At 43.5% G+C, this 15,233-nt stretch overlaps 1 protein-coding gene across 1 annotated transcript in view; it reads left to right on the plus strand.

Annotated features, from left to right (window-relative positions):
* LOC122919515 (leucine-rich repeat and fibronectin type III domain-containing protein 1-like protein) overlaps positions 1–15,233 on the plus strand; it is a 309,862-nt gene that overhangs the window by 86,013 nt on the left and 208,616 nt on the right. The window contains exon 2 of the mRNA XM_044268587.1: positions 647–700. The gene's annotated coding sequence lies outside the window, so the exon portion shown is untranslated. The remainder of the gene's footprint in view (positions 1–646; positions 701–15,233) is intronic.

Here is a 15,233-nt window from a genome sequence, read left to right on the forward strand (position 1 = left end):
TAGGGAACTTAGATTGTGAGCTCTATTGGACACAGCAAGTGATTATAATGTCTGTAAAATGCTGCGGAATATAGTAGTGCTATATAAGTGAGTAAAATAGTAATAAAATAATAATTGGTGAATCATCTTTACTGTCTCCCACTGGCTATGAGTACACATACGAGCCTAACATCTTTTCTATGGAAACACAAGATAATTTCTGCAGTTGGGCAGCAAATTCGTACGTAGATAGATGTAAGAGTTGGTGAAGTGAGTATCTTAGAGGTTTCTGAGGGAGCTGAGGAGGGTGGCACAAGCACTAGAAGCCAGCGCAATAAGAGAATTACATACTAGGAGCAGAAGACTTTTATTTCCCTTTTCTCTTTTGAAGGGAAAGCTCTAGTGTGTCTAAGACTGGTGGAGTGGGATGAAGTCAATCAGTACCCATGGATCTGCCCTTAAATCTGTGGGGTTACAGTACATCAATCAGTACCAACTTAGGTTCTCCTAAATCTACTCTTACTTTCCATTGAGAGTATAGTTCTAGTGTGCATGGGGACAAATTAGGATGTATCTCCTACATAAATATCCGGTTAATGTGAAATTCCTCCTTGAATGTCTCAGAAATATACTAAATTTTTTACTTTCTTCTTTCTTGTTTTAACAGGCACCACTGCTTACCCGTTTGAGCAACAAGTGTTCAAAGAACTGCATAATACAGGTAGGTGTAATGACTTGGAAGAATGTCATGACCAATAAGAGTGCCTTCACTGGAATACTTTTAGGTCCCTCACAAAATTTACATGTTGGTTCCATCCCTGAGGTTGGACGTACGTAGAGTCTTTTGCACTTTGTGCTAAGTTCTGTCCTGTATTTAAAGACAGCTCCTTAGATCCAGCTCCTCCTTCCTCTGCTTATCAGCTTGTCTGTCTGGCCAGACATTTGGTGCATGGGAGCGTCTCTCTGTTACAGCCCAAAGAGGGGGGTTCAGGGTAAGAAAACCCCCTAATTGTGCCCTAATTAGTCTCAGTGTCAGGGGAAGGATGTCTAAAATAAGCTGGTACAATCAAGAGAGAGGCAAATCTATGAATAGATTGATTTCCTGTAGCAATTACAAAGGCCAATGATGTGTCCAGGAGCCACTATGTGCACCAGCAGGACAGGCAGGGGTCTACGTCTGATAAAGACTTGATATGTAATAGCAGGACAGGTAGGTGGTCTACTTCTGATAGAGACTTGATGTGCACCAGCAGGACAGGAAGACATTCTATCTGATACAGACTTGATGTGCAGGACAGGCAGGCAGTCTACATCTGATAAAGACTTGATGTGCTCTATCAGGGCAGGCAGGGGTCTACATCTAATATAGACTTGATGTACACTAGCGGGAGAGGCTGAGGTCTACGTCTCATAAAGACTTGATGTGCATTATCAGGACAGGCAGGGGTCTACATCTGATAGAGACTGGATGTGCAAGACAGGCATGTGGTCTGTGTCTGATAAAGAATTGATGTACACTATCAGGACAGGCAGGCGGTGTACCTCTGATAAAGACTGGATGTGCATTAACAGGGCAGGCAGGGGTCTACATCTGATAAAGACTTGATGTGCGCTATCAGGCAGGCAGGCAGTCTACACCTGATATAGACTTGATGTACACTATCAGGACAGACAGGGGTCTACATCAGATACATACTTGATGTGTACTATCAGGGCAGTTGGGGGTCTATGTCTAATAAAGACCTCATGTACACCAAGAAGGATAGGCAGGGGTCTACATCAGATACAGACTTGATGTGCACTATCAGGGCAGGCAGGGGTCTACATCAGATACAGACTTGATGTGCACTATCAGGGCAGGCAGGTGTCACAGTCTCGGTGTGGTGCACTGTGACACATTGCCATGCATGCCGTTGCCAGGGGCAATGTGTTGTTTTTAGCATATGTGTGATCTTCTCCTGTTTCCCGTGTTCCTTCCCTGGCTGGTGTGTGAGGGGTTACCACCTTGTTGGGTGTGGTCACTAGGTGCTTCTTATACCTGTGGCTGGAGGCCAGAAGTCAGTTGTACTCTTGGTCTGCATTTGCAATCTTCCAGTGTGAGGACCACCTAGTGGGACATCAATGTCGTCCCAATGTTTCCCCGTGTCACTTTCCCTTCCTATTATGTCTCTATGTGTGGTGTTGTTTGTATGGGGTGGTGTTTGATGTCTAGTCGTTGTTACATGTCTGGTGGTGTTTGTTGTCCATCATGTTTGCTAGACATCCCCTTGTCTATCTATTGTGGCCTACGGAAGGGGGTGTCAGGGTTCCCTGTTTGGGGAACCACAAGTCAGTGTGCAGCTAGGCCGGTGAGACTCCTGTTCATCAGTGTCTGGGATGAACAGGTCATCTCAGACCATTCTCTATTTGAGGGATTATCAGGGCGAATCAGGGTCCTAGGTTCCTGGGTATGAGCCGTCCTACCATCCAGGTCCGCTCATATGGTGAGGAGTCAGGGCGAGGATTAGGGAAGCAATAGGAGGTGACCTGCTCCCTTATCCTATCTCCCAGGCCTAGTTGCTATCTCGTCTGCTCCTCATTGTACAGTGTAGAGTTTCCCTCACTCTCCATCGTGACAGCAGGGGTCTACATCAAATACAGACTTGATGTGCACTATCAGGGTAAGCAGGGGTCTACATCAGATACAGACTTGATGTACGCTATCAGCACAGGCAGGGATCTACATCAGATACAGACTTGATGTGCACTATCAGGGCAGCCAGGGGTTTACATCAGATACAGACTTGATGTGCACTATCAGGACAGGATGGGGATCTACATCTGATACAGACTTGCTGTACACTAGCAGATTTGAGTCTAGCTTTAATAGGTTAGTCCTCCAAGCAGACAAAAAGAAATTATAGAGTTGATAAATGATACAATTCTGGCTGCATGAAGTCACCACTAGGAGGAGCTAGCAGTATACAAATTTATACAGTTAGTATTGAACTGAAAGAGAGTGGTGCAAATCTGTATTCAGCGATCCTCTCTATGGTAGACTGCAGTTAAGCAGGGGAAACAGTTCAGTTCTGGGCACCCAACCACCTTGGGCCCTGTATCAGTGGCATGCCTGATTCTATGTAAGACATGAGACATTGTCTCTGCAGTTAGACATAAATGAGCTACTGACACCGCAGGGCAAGGGGCATCTGCAGCAGATGCTTCCAAAGGAGATTTCAGTGGGAAAAGGTCACATTTACTATTTTCTGCTGAATCTATTCTCTGAGGTTTTATCCTGGGATCTGATCCGCTCTGCAGATGTTTCAGCTGATTTCCTGCTCTCGTGATTCCTTAATTTTTAATTTCAAGTATTTTTGAGTTATTATTTGACAGCCTTGTGTGTCACTGCCCTGGAATCAGATGGCTGCCCTGGGTGTTGTAGTGACATAGATGGGGAGAATTTCTTATAACGGCAGCTTTTCTTTTGTCTTATGTAAATCCCCACATTTTTAATAAATTAGCACATGCCAATAGAAGTTAGCTTTGAAGTTTTAAGGACTCACTCTCAAGATACCTTCCCAGGGTCGCAATAGGCATGTTATAAGATTTTCATTAAATTGACATTTTCAGTCTGTGCTCAGAAAGATCTGTGTGCACAGAGAGATATTAAAGGGGTATTCCCATCTCAGAGATTGATGGCATATTGCTAGGATATCAGATCAGATAAGTGTGAGTCCATAGACTCCTATGGGGCAATTTGAAGGATTGGAGCACTACGTTGAGTCCTGATTTCCTAGGGACTCTGACACTATATAGGGGACCACTGTACTAGGATCAATCACAAAACCACATCAATCCCCGTAGTCAGCAGAACACCCTTTAACAGAAAACTATATAGAAAACTCATAATTCACAGCCACATTGTCCTCTCATTCTCCTGTGCTGCTCTTTATGCATGGTGGCACTGTGTCTGAGAATTTCTTATGCTTTGTATGGTGACACTGTTTGGATGCTGGGTGGCGGTTATATTTGGACAGTCAATGGCATTATTGGGCGCACGATATACAGCAGAATGGTATATGATGATAGTGTTTGAGTACTGTATCTGTGTATTACTGTTAGGGTTGAGCGAATCGGGTTCGGATTGCTGTATCTGAACCCGATTCTCTTAAAAACTACCTTAAAGGGGTTGTCTGGGTTCAGAGCTGAACCCGGACATACCCATATTTTCACCCAGGCAGCCCCCATCTCATGCTCCGATGCGCTCCCTTGCCCTGCACTAGAATGTGCAGGGCACGGGGCTGTTTTGTTTACAATAACACACTGACGGGCGGAGGCTTCAGCCCGCCAGTGTGTTTGGTGACGTCACCGGCTCAGATTGGCGTGCTTTAGCACTGCCCTAGCTGTTTTACTGGCTAGGGCAGTGCTAAAGCCTGCCCATCAGTGCTGGTGACATCACCGGGCTTCCTGGCAGCCCCATGGAGAGACCAGTTCGACACCGGAACTCTTGATAATGCCCTTGCCCTGGGGCAAAGGAGATCATCGGAGCATGAACTGCTCCGATGTTAAAGTCAGGGGGGCTGCCTGGGTGAAAATGGAGGGATGTCCGGGTTCAGCTCTGAACCCGGACAACCCCTTTAAGAATATGGGCTCTGTCCTACCATAAAATGTATGTCCTCCGTGGAGGTCTTTCCGAAGTTTCAGCATATATCGCAAGATTTACTTCGTCTCGCCTCTATCTTGTGTCAGTTTGATTATTCAGATAATTGATAAATCAAAATATGAAGCTGAACTTGGCTTCGCTAATGAGGCACGAAGCCGAGTTCGGCTTGGTATTTTTATACAGTAATTTATGCGAATAAACAAACTGACAGGTGATATAGGTGAGACGAAGTAGGTCTTGTGATATTTGCCTAAACTTCGGCAGGACCTTGATGGAGGCCATACATTTTACAGTAGGACAGATCCCAAATTCTTAACAAAGTTTTTTTAAAGAGTCCCATTCGGATACAGCAATCCGACCCGATTCGCTCAACCCTAATTATTGTATATAGGCATTTTATAGCGGTGTAATTTAGATTTGTCCCATTTTAAATTATCTAAAAAAAAAGCCTAAAAATGTTTTTCCCGCCATGTCTAACGGGTGCACTAGAGTCCCTGATGCCAAGAAGAGGGTCCCACATGACACGTATGATTTGGCGTGACCTTTTTTTTCCTATACGTAGGCATACAGTAAAAAAAAAACTTTTGTTTTTACAATGGGACCCTCTTAATGACGTATATACTGTAAGTGTATATGTGCTGAAGGCTTCTGTCGGGGCTATATATCTGGAAACTGTCAAGTTAGGCAAGATTTACAGTCCTGTAGTATGCCTCATACTACAATACTAAATAATATACTACTGATACTAGGGTCAATTTTTTGGACTATGATGACTACTAGACACATCATACCTACTCCTGACTTGGATTGAGTTTGTGAAGGCCTGTATTATCAAGTTGCTGACATGTGAATTGATTACAGAAGCCAAAAAACGATTGGCTTTTTTACTTTGGAGGACACTGTCCAGATGAACAGTGATACTTTATGTCTCATGAGAGAAATGAGGACCATGGTGACTTCCCTGTCTTCAGGTGAAGAGCTTGTGGATGTTCATTCTCCCTTGATGGACAGTACTGTATCTTAGGTTTTGAAGAACATAGGTGGCAATTATTTCTCCAGTTTGAACAAGTTCACTGTGCAACCTTTCATATCACAGCTTCTCACAAAACAGTGATTTCGTAGAAGTGTGTTTTCAGCAAGGTCAAGTATCTAGCTGAACCCCACAACAGTCACATTAATACTACAAAAACCCTCCTGAAAATGTCACTTCTTTTATTGTACATTTTGAGTTTATATCTGAAGTAAATGTAGTTGGAGCTCAGGTGACTTAAAGGGATTGTACCAAAATATAGTAAATTTTCAAACCAGCACCTGAATAATTTTGTAATTGCATGTAATTAAAAATGTAGTATAGCCACTGAGTTAGTCAATAAAATAAGGAAATATTCCTTATTTCTCTGTCCACTTCACTGAGGTGGTCGCGCTCAGTTTAAATGTTCAGCTACCGCCAGCCATATTCTGTGAGAAGCTGTGGCGGTTACAGGGAAAGAGCAGAAAATACACACCGCTTGATTTTGTGCCAAGTATAACATTTTCCATTTTTCTATCAGCCTAAGGCCTCGTCCACATTTCCGTTTTTCACTGACGTGTGCTGTCCACATTTTCCACGGACAGCACACATACCCATTGATTTAGATGTGTCTGTTCACATTTTAGTATTTTTTTTTACTGGCCATGGGTCAGTAAAAAACATCACGGGGACATGCACTACTTTGATCTGTGATGCAGAGAAAGCACGCCCATTGAAGTCTATGGGTCCGTGAAAATCACTGACACAAATCCGTGTTGTGTCCGTGGTGCTTACATTTTTCACTGAAGACTAATAGGATATTCTTTGGAAATTAATTTTCAGCTGAGCAACGTCTGTGATTCACGGATGACACACGGATGGTAAAAACAGACACACAAACCAACCACTGATCCTTCACGGGCAGCTTCACGGATAAAACACGTACGCTTTTTTTCATGTCACTGACACAGCAATGTAGACGAGGCCTAACTGTGTAAGGGCTTGCCTTTCACTGGACAAGTTGTAGTTTTCATTGGTACCATTTTTTTATTGCTTTTTATTCTGATTTTGGCAGGTGAATAGAAAACCACATTTATTTTTAGTTTAGTTTCGTTTTTTACTGTAACTGATAAATAATGTCTATAAAATGTATTTCTATAATATATATAATGTAATATTTATTTTAAAATTTTATAGTGCAGGCCATTTCAGATGCAGCAAGAGCTCATCTTACTCTTTTTGTGAATAAAAAAAAACCTTCATATGTGACAACCATGTGCTCTCTGATATGAAGGGAGATAACATGGAAGGGTTAAATATCTAAACCCTTTCGGGGACAGCAGGAAGGTCTGTGATCTTCTAAGATCCCTTAGATCTTAGATCACACACCACACAACCCAAACAGGATTCATTAAAAATAGTATTGCCTCTTTGTGTTTGCAACTTATTTGATGGGGGGGTTAATAAAACTTCTAGTAAGCATACTGCACAATATCAAGAGAACCCCTTCTTTAAAACAGACACCGTGGAGATGAGCTGATCGCTGCAGGTCTTACTTCGGGATGGCTGGAATTTTATCTGGCCATCCACACTACTGTCTAGAATGCATACTTGCTCTTCTCTTCTCAGAACTCCAATTGAAATGAACACAGCATGCTGGGAATTGTAGTTTCACAGCAGCTGGAGTGCTGAAGGTTTCTGACCCCTGGTCTTGAGGTTTATGCACACAGTCGTATTACGCCTCTGTTTTGATTGGAGCAGTGATTGGTCTAACCTAGACAAATAGGGACGAAATTTATCATTCCCCTTACACCTCTATGCGACGGAGATGTGTTGCACTGCGTGAGGCATATGGTGGCCACACCAGATACTGACTGGTTTTCTGACCCCACCGCCAGTAAGGCAAAACTGTGCACATTTCAGAGTGGCCTTTATTGTGGGCAGTCTAAGGCACACCTGTGCAATATTCATGCTGTCTAATCAGCACCTGGATATGCCACACCTGTGAGGTGGGATGGATTATCTCGACAAAGGAGAAGTGCTCACTAACACAGATTTAGACAGATTTGTGAACAATATTTGAGAGTAATGGGTCTTTTGTGTATGTAGAAAATGTTTCAGATATTTGAGTTAAAGGGAACCTGTCACCGGATTTTGGGTATAGAGCTGAGGACATGGGTTGCTAGATGGCCGCTAGCATATCCGCAATACCCAGTCCCCATAGCTCTGTGTGCTTTTATTGTGTATAAAAACCGATTTGATACATATGCAAATTAACCTGAGATGAGTCCTGTCCCTGACTAATCTCACATACAGGACTCATCTCTGGTTAATTTGCATATGTATCAAATCGTTTTTTTTACCCAATAAAAGCACACAGAGCTATGGGAACTGGGTATTGCGGATGTGCTAGCGGCCATCTAGCAACCCATGTCCTCAGCTCTATACCCAAAATCCCGGTGACAGGTTCCCTTTAAGCTCATGCAGTGATCCCTCAAGATACAATGGCCTCAGGATTCAATATTTTCAACATGCAATGGTCTTCTCTGACCCATCGTAAGTTGAAACTAGACTCAACATGTCTGAGACTCAGATGCAACCACTCTGGTAAAATATTTGCATTCGTTTCTAGTTGACAGCTATTCCTGACTGTTATATGTAAGGACTTGTTTTGTCTGAGTTAGCTGCTTATTTGTCTTAAATCGTAATTTTCTATTATTTTGGATGGACTTTTGGAGCTTTGGAACCGATTTACTCAAGTTACAATATTTCTAACATACAATGGTCTTTTCTGACCCATCGTAAGTTGAAACCAGACTTAACATACAATGACTCAGATCCAACCAATCAAGGTCATTTCTCTGGTAAAATAGCTGGATTAGTTGCTAGTTATCAGCTATTCCTGACTGTTATATGTAAGGACTTGTTTTATCTGTCTTAGTTGTCTGCTTATTTTTCTTAAATCTTCATTTTCTCTTATCTTGGATAACATTTGGGGTTTTTGGAACCGATTATTCAACTTACAATGGTTTTCTGGAACCAACTAATATTGTAACTTGAGGGACCATTGTACTCAGTCAGGTTGTTTTCTGTTACATTCTGTACAAAAAAAAAATAGCATTGTCCAGTCGTCTCTGTATGAACAAATGTTTCTATCCTAGTAGCATTCCCCTTCTAGGAAAAAGATATATCCGTACATAAAGCCCTGACATGTATAGCGGTATGACATGACGCTGGTATTGGTTACCGGTCCGCTAGCTCTTCACCCCAAGCTGTAGTCTTACCCCGAATAAAGACTTTGACACAGCAGTGGATTTTAATTGGCCATAGCAGCCATTTTATTAAAAACATACAGAAATATGAACACTAACGACGAGGAAGGTCCATGAGGCCTAAAATAAATCAATTCCCATACAGGGAACTCCACCTTGCCTTCAGCCATTGATCACCAGCTCAGAGGCACCAACTGATGGAACCCTTAAATCCGCCACCAAACATCAACCAAGGGAGTCCACTCCTAGCCGTATGGCCCTTCCCTCCTCAGCAACCTGGCAACTTCGAGGACCTCCCACTGACACAGCTGCCGCAGCAAAACAGTTCCCAATCCCCCACTTGCCTCCTCACCATGCAACCCAAAACAACATTGAACTTTTCCTGGCAAATGGCACCCGTTACTCCCCCTGTGCCCTCTTTTAAAGCCTCTCAAACTGCCCAATCCCAGCCAACCCTGCTTCCCTGAACCACCCCCCGTCATGCCGGCCTCCCGCCAAGGCTACACCTCCAGTCCGGCCTCACTTAACATGAAGCTTTTCTTTCTGTAGGACATACCACTGGCTATAATGAAAAAAAGAATACAAACATGATGCAATTATTACCATGGTCTTGGTTAAGATTACTGATGAGTGAAGTTTTGTAAAATTTGATTTGGGTGCTTTCGCCGAATTTTGCGAAAGAATTTGCTTTGTAACAAATTATTTCCCCCCGAAGCGCATTTCTTTTTAAGTAGTGGGTGCACTGCTCCCCATTATTGTACCTCTCAGATGCTTCGTTCATCACTGATCGCGGCATCTGAATTTAATATTAAAGTGTATAATAAAAAAAATCAATAAAATCATACTTACCTCATCCATTTGATCGTGAAGAGCCGGCCGCTGCCATGTTGATTGAAGATCCAGCGTGCTGATGTTATACATCACTGCACACAGGATTTCGTGCAGGATCTTCAATCAAGATGGTGGCGGACAGCTTTTCACTCTCAAACGGATGAAGTAAGTATGATTTTTTTTTATTTTTTAACCCATTTTTGCGAAAATCGATATGTTACCACGGAGCACGAGGAAATTCAGTTTCGCGGCCAATAAAATTTTCCCTGAAATTTGGATCGAAGTCCACTTTGCGTTCAACATTAGTTAAGATGTCAGGAAGACATTGACTGGGAAAAAGCTTGGAATATCAGGCTTTAGTTTACCGCTGAGACACTAGCGGTGTACAGAGCTGAGCAGGCCAAGCTTTTCTTAAAGCTGCAGAATGAGAGGCACTTGTCAGTTACTTTTCTGACAACTGTTTGCACAGGAATTGCAGTCATACAGCTAATTGTTCCATAATAACATGCTTAGGTGTGGAGGCAGGATGCGTTAGCATGAGCGCACAAGCATTTTGCTGCCTGTTTTGTCACCAAGTACAATTCCCTCTCCCACTTAGAGTTCTTGTATTTGAAAGATATGTTTGACAGAAGGAGCGAGAGATTTAATTGATACAAAAAGGAAATTAAATCTTCACCAGCGCGAGACGGAAAAAAAGTGGTTTTTTTTTTTTAAGTTAGTGCATTCTGGAGAAAAGTCGAATTCGGTTTTATTACTTTACTCACATAACCATATCCACTATATATCATTTTTACAGAAATCATAAGTTCTCAATGTCAATCTGTTACCCGACTTTACTTTGTGATGAATTAACCTCTCAGTGTTAGGGCTCATGCAAACAGCGGGTCTGCAATATACGGGCCCTGGCCGTTTTTTCACTCCATCACTCGAATGGGTCTGCAATCTGGAAGGTGCGGTACGGAATGGAGGCACGGAACCCTACAAAAGCACTACTTTTTTGCGGTGCGGACCATTGGATGCAGATCACGAACTCCATTCAAGTGAATGGGTCCCGGTCTGCATGCAGGCCGTAGGGCCGATGCCTATGCATTGGGGACCAGAAATTGTGGTCCGCAGCACAGGCCTGGCCGGCAAACAGTCGTGCGCCTGAGCCCTTAGGATTCAGACGATCGTATGAATGGGTACACATCCACATTTCAATGGGGCCGCAATAGTTTTGCCCCGCGAAACAGATAGAGCATGTCCTATTCTTGTCCTCAATTGCAGACAAGAATAGGCATTTCTATCATAGTGCCGGCCATGTGGTCATCCTTTAGACTTCAGGTGTCTAGGCCCCCCCCCCTTTTTTTTTTTATTCCCAGGGGCTGATGCACAGTCTAGAGCAGGCATGTCCAAACTGCGGCCCTCCAGCTGTTGCAAAACTACAACTCCCAGCATGCCTGGATAGCTTACAGCTATTAGGGCATGCTGGGCGTTGTAGTTTTGCAACAGCTGGAGGGCCGCAGTTTGGACATGCCTGGTCTAGAGGATTTGCCCCTCTTCAGGCCTGGCAGCACCAACCCTACTCCCTCTTCTCTTAGGGCTCCTAGCTCTCATTTGGCACTTTGGTCACGTTCATCAATGGACATGTAGTTGCCGCAACAGTTGCGTCTGCAGCTGTCTCCTTCAGTCATCTCATCTGTAGGACATTGCAGCTGTCTTACTTCGGTGGCCCACCTGCAGAAAGAGAGAACCACCCCCCCCCCCCCCACACACACACACAAGTAACTTCAGTAGCTGCTTTACATCACCTGCTGCTCCGTGACAGTGTCTCTCACTTGTAATACTCATGACCATCTTCAAGTCATCACAGCCAGGGTGACCATCACTCACATCCCTAACCAGGGACTTTCTTAAAAGAGTTGTCTCACTTTAGCAAATGGCATTTATAATGTAGAGAAAGTAAATACAAAGGACTTACTAATGTATTGTGATTGTCCATATCGCCTCCTTTGCTGGCTTTATTTATTTTTCCATTACATTATACACTGCTCATATCCAGGGGTTACGACCACCCTGCAGTCCAGAAGCGTTCTTCCACACTATAGGAACTTTCTGGTGGTCGGCACCATGGTAGCGCACATAGGCATGCCTGCACAACAGATCCCATCCAGGCAACCTTGTGTCTGCGCTGCAGCAGTGGCCGTAACCCCTTGGAAACGAGCAGTGTATAATGGAAAAGTGAATGAAACCAGCAAAGGAGGCAATATGGACAATCACAATACATTAGTAAGTGCCTTGTATTGATTTTGTCTACATGGTAAATGCCATTTGCAGACGTGAGACAAACCCTTTAAAGGGGGTATCTAATCCTATAAAAAGCCCCCCAATATGCTGGGCCCCCCACACTGAATATACTTACCTGGGTCCCCACTCCCTACGCCGCTCCTGGTCCTCACACCGCCACTGCTGCTTCTCCCCGTGTGCCAATGAAAACATCCAGTGTCGGGGGGAGCAGCCAATGGCGTGCCGCGATGGGGACGAGCCTCCCTAGCATCGCGACTGACGATAGGAGGCTTGTCCCCATCCCCGCCCTCCATTGGCTGCCCCCCCAAACCCAGGATCTTTTCATCGGCGCACAGGGAGCAGCAGTGGCGGTGAGGGGAGCAGTGCAGGTAGCGGGGAGCAGGGTAAGTATATTCCCTGTGAGGGGCCCAGCATATGGGGGGGGGGGGGCAGTGTATAGTATTGGATAACCCCTTTAATGCTTGGTCTGCAGTGTTATTCTGGATCTGGTCTACATCCCTTCTTCTTTGGTGAACATTTCGCCAGGAGGGTGCACTCATCTTTTACACCAAGCTTTTGTTCTGGTTCACCCCCAGCAGGGATGCATTCTGCGTTCAGTGCTTCTGCATCACACAGGAGGGAGACTCCTCTGCAGGCTCATTACATTTTCACCTGCTGCAGCAGACCTTAACTAGTCTTCACCTCCAGCAGGAAGGGAGTGAACAAAACACAGCTCACAGCCATGCTAATTAGCTAACAGGGTGCGTTGCCGGATACTTTTATAGGGGAATTCTATATTATTCAATGTATTCGGATGTCCACATTTTTCCAAGGAAAAACACAGGAGCATGCAGTGCTTTGGTCCATATTGCGGCCAAAACGCATCCATTTTAATCAATGGGTCCATGACAAACGGCATATAGTGTCCAATTTTCAGGGATCCATTGCATAGAAAATTGATGTAAAGAAAAGATAGTAAAGAAAAAAAGATGCGCGAATAAGGGCAAGGGAAATATAGTCTGAAGTCACAACTCTATTCATCATCAAACACAATGCAACAGTACTCTGTAAACACAGAGGGGTCATTTATTAAGACCGCCATTTTAGACGTCGGGCTTCATAAGCCCCTTTAGATGGCGGTGGATCCGCCAAAGTTATAAAGGGGCGCTGACCTATACATAATTTCGGCATATCCACCCCCTGTCTAAATGTATGCCAGCTCCCTTGCTGGCATAGATTTAGACCATTTTCTTCACCTAAAACAGGCATAGAAAATGATAAATGAGACAGGCCAGCCGGCCCACCTCCTTCCTCGCCCACGCCATGCCCCCTTTTTATATCTGCAAGAGATATACACCAACAAGTGGCACATATATGTTTGTAAATGACCCCCAGAATATATAAACTAATGCTATGTAAATATAAAAAAATATTTTGATCAAAATTATTTGTGCCCATTCACCACGCCAAGGTGACCTTTTTTGACAGGGAATGAGAAACCAAAAGGCACTGTATAGTGTAGAGGGTTAAATATAAGAACATTCAAACTAATAAGAGTAAGCCCCATTTAGAAACTTTTTGAAGCCGGATTTCTGGTGTGAAGGCATGAGCTATGGGTGTTTGAACACCAGTGCATTGTCTGAGTTGTCCTGCCAACGTACTGAAGATCACAAGGATAGGACAATAGCTATATCACAAAAGACAGAGAGCAGTTCAGAGTGTTTTTGATTTTAAAAGATTCCCCAGTGATATTAGATGTTAAATGTCACTATTGTGCAAACTAATAGAACAACAGAGACAGCGTGAGCTACCACATTTAGCATTCCCTATGCCACCTATACTTATTCTCTTTCATGTGTATATTTACTTATTTTATTAATTTTCCTTTATGTGTTTCTACCACATATTTTGTATGTGTGCTTTTTAAAAAAAAAAAAAAAATCCATCTAGTTGTTGTGTTACCCACTCCCTGTTGATTTATTTCAGCTGATTTGTAGGTGTGTCCTGGTTTCCCTTCCCCTAGGGCATATTATTATTTTTCTATTTTGAATTCTTAGTGTCCCTTTTGTTTTTTTATGTACAGTATATGAAGAGAGAAACCTCTGGCTTTTATTTTACAGTTTGATTCATTTTTGCATCTTTTTTTATTTGGAACAGTTGCCTTATTTTTACTCCTTTTTATCTCACTACTTCACTTCTTTTGATGGGAAGCTACCCTAAATTCCTACCTCTTCTGGTGCCCACCAACCTCCAATGAATTCAGGGAAGGCAGGCTCCACATATATATTGAAACCTACCATTCCTGGTACCAGAAGACCTCCAGTGAATACTAGTGTTGATCGTGAATATTCTAATCGCAAATTTTTATGGTGAATATCGGCACTCCGAGAATTAGTGAAGATGTAGAATATAGTGCTGTATATTCGTATTAATATTGGACTGGACATGCAAGATTTTTATTCCGTGTGATTTAAAGGGGTTGTGCCAAGTTTTTATGTTAACCCATAGCCACAGGATAGGGGATAACTAGCTGATTGCTGGGTGTCCAATAGTTGGTACCCTCACCGACCACGAGAACAGGTCCCGTTCCCTCGTTCTGATGGAGCGGCAGGTCATGCATTCTCCATTCATTCTATGTGGGAATGCCAGAGATAGCCGAGTACAGGGCTTTGCAATCTTAAGTCATGATTAAGAACAGTATTCCTACATCAGCTGCAAACTAAGATATGTAATTCCATACCAATAAGATGGAAGCCTTTATTATTCCGGTGCCAGCGTGCCAACCAATACCATCCAGTCTGCACCCCTTAGGGGGGCCAGGTCGACTTCGGATGTTTCATCCAAGGACGATCGTCATCTTTTGCTGGCTTTACTTCTTCCAAATTATCCTTCAAAGTCTCCATGTCCTAAAAAATTCAGAAAGGAGATGGAGCTGGATGTTCCTGATGACATATTCTCATCGATATTAGATGATGTGGATAAGGAGGAAAAACAGATGGCAGAAGAAGGGCTCCCACCTGTAGGGCAGGAGAGCGCTGAGGTTGGAGAAGTGAGTATGCCAGAGTGGATTAATATTCTGTGTTTACTGTGTTTAGAGATTGTAGACAGGAACAGCAATAATATGTATATTGTCCCCCCACCTAACCAGCCAAACCACATACCAGCAACAGTCCCTGTTTAAAGGTGCCGCGCAGCCATTAACAATGAAGAAAGACTATACAGTGCAGTGTTCATT

The sequence above is a fragment of the Bufo gargarizans genome, chromosome 9 (genome assembly GCF_014858855.1).
Source record: "Bufo gargarizans isolate SCDJY-AF-19 chromosome 9, ASM1485885v1, whole genome shotgun sequence".
In the NCBI taxonomy this organism is placed as follows: Eukaryota; Metazoa; Chordata; class Amphibia; order Anura; family Bufonidae; genus Bufo; species Bufo gargarizans.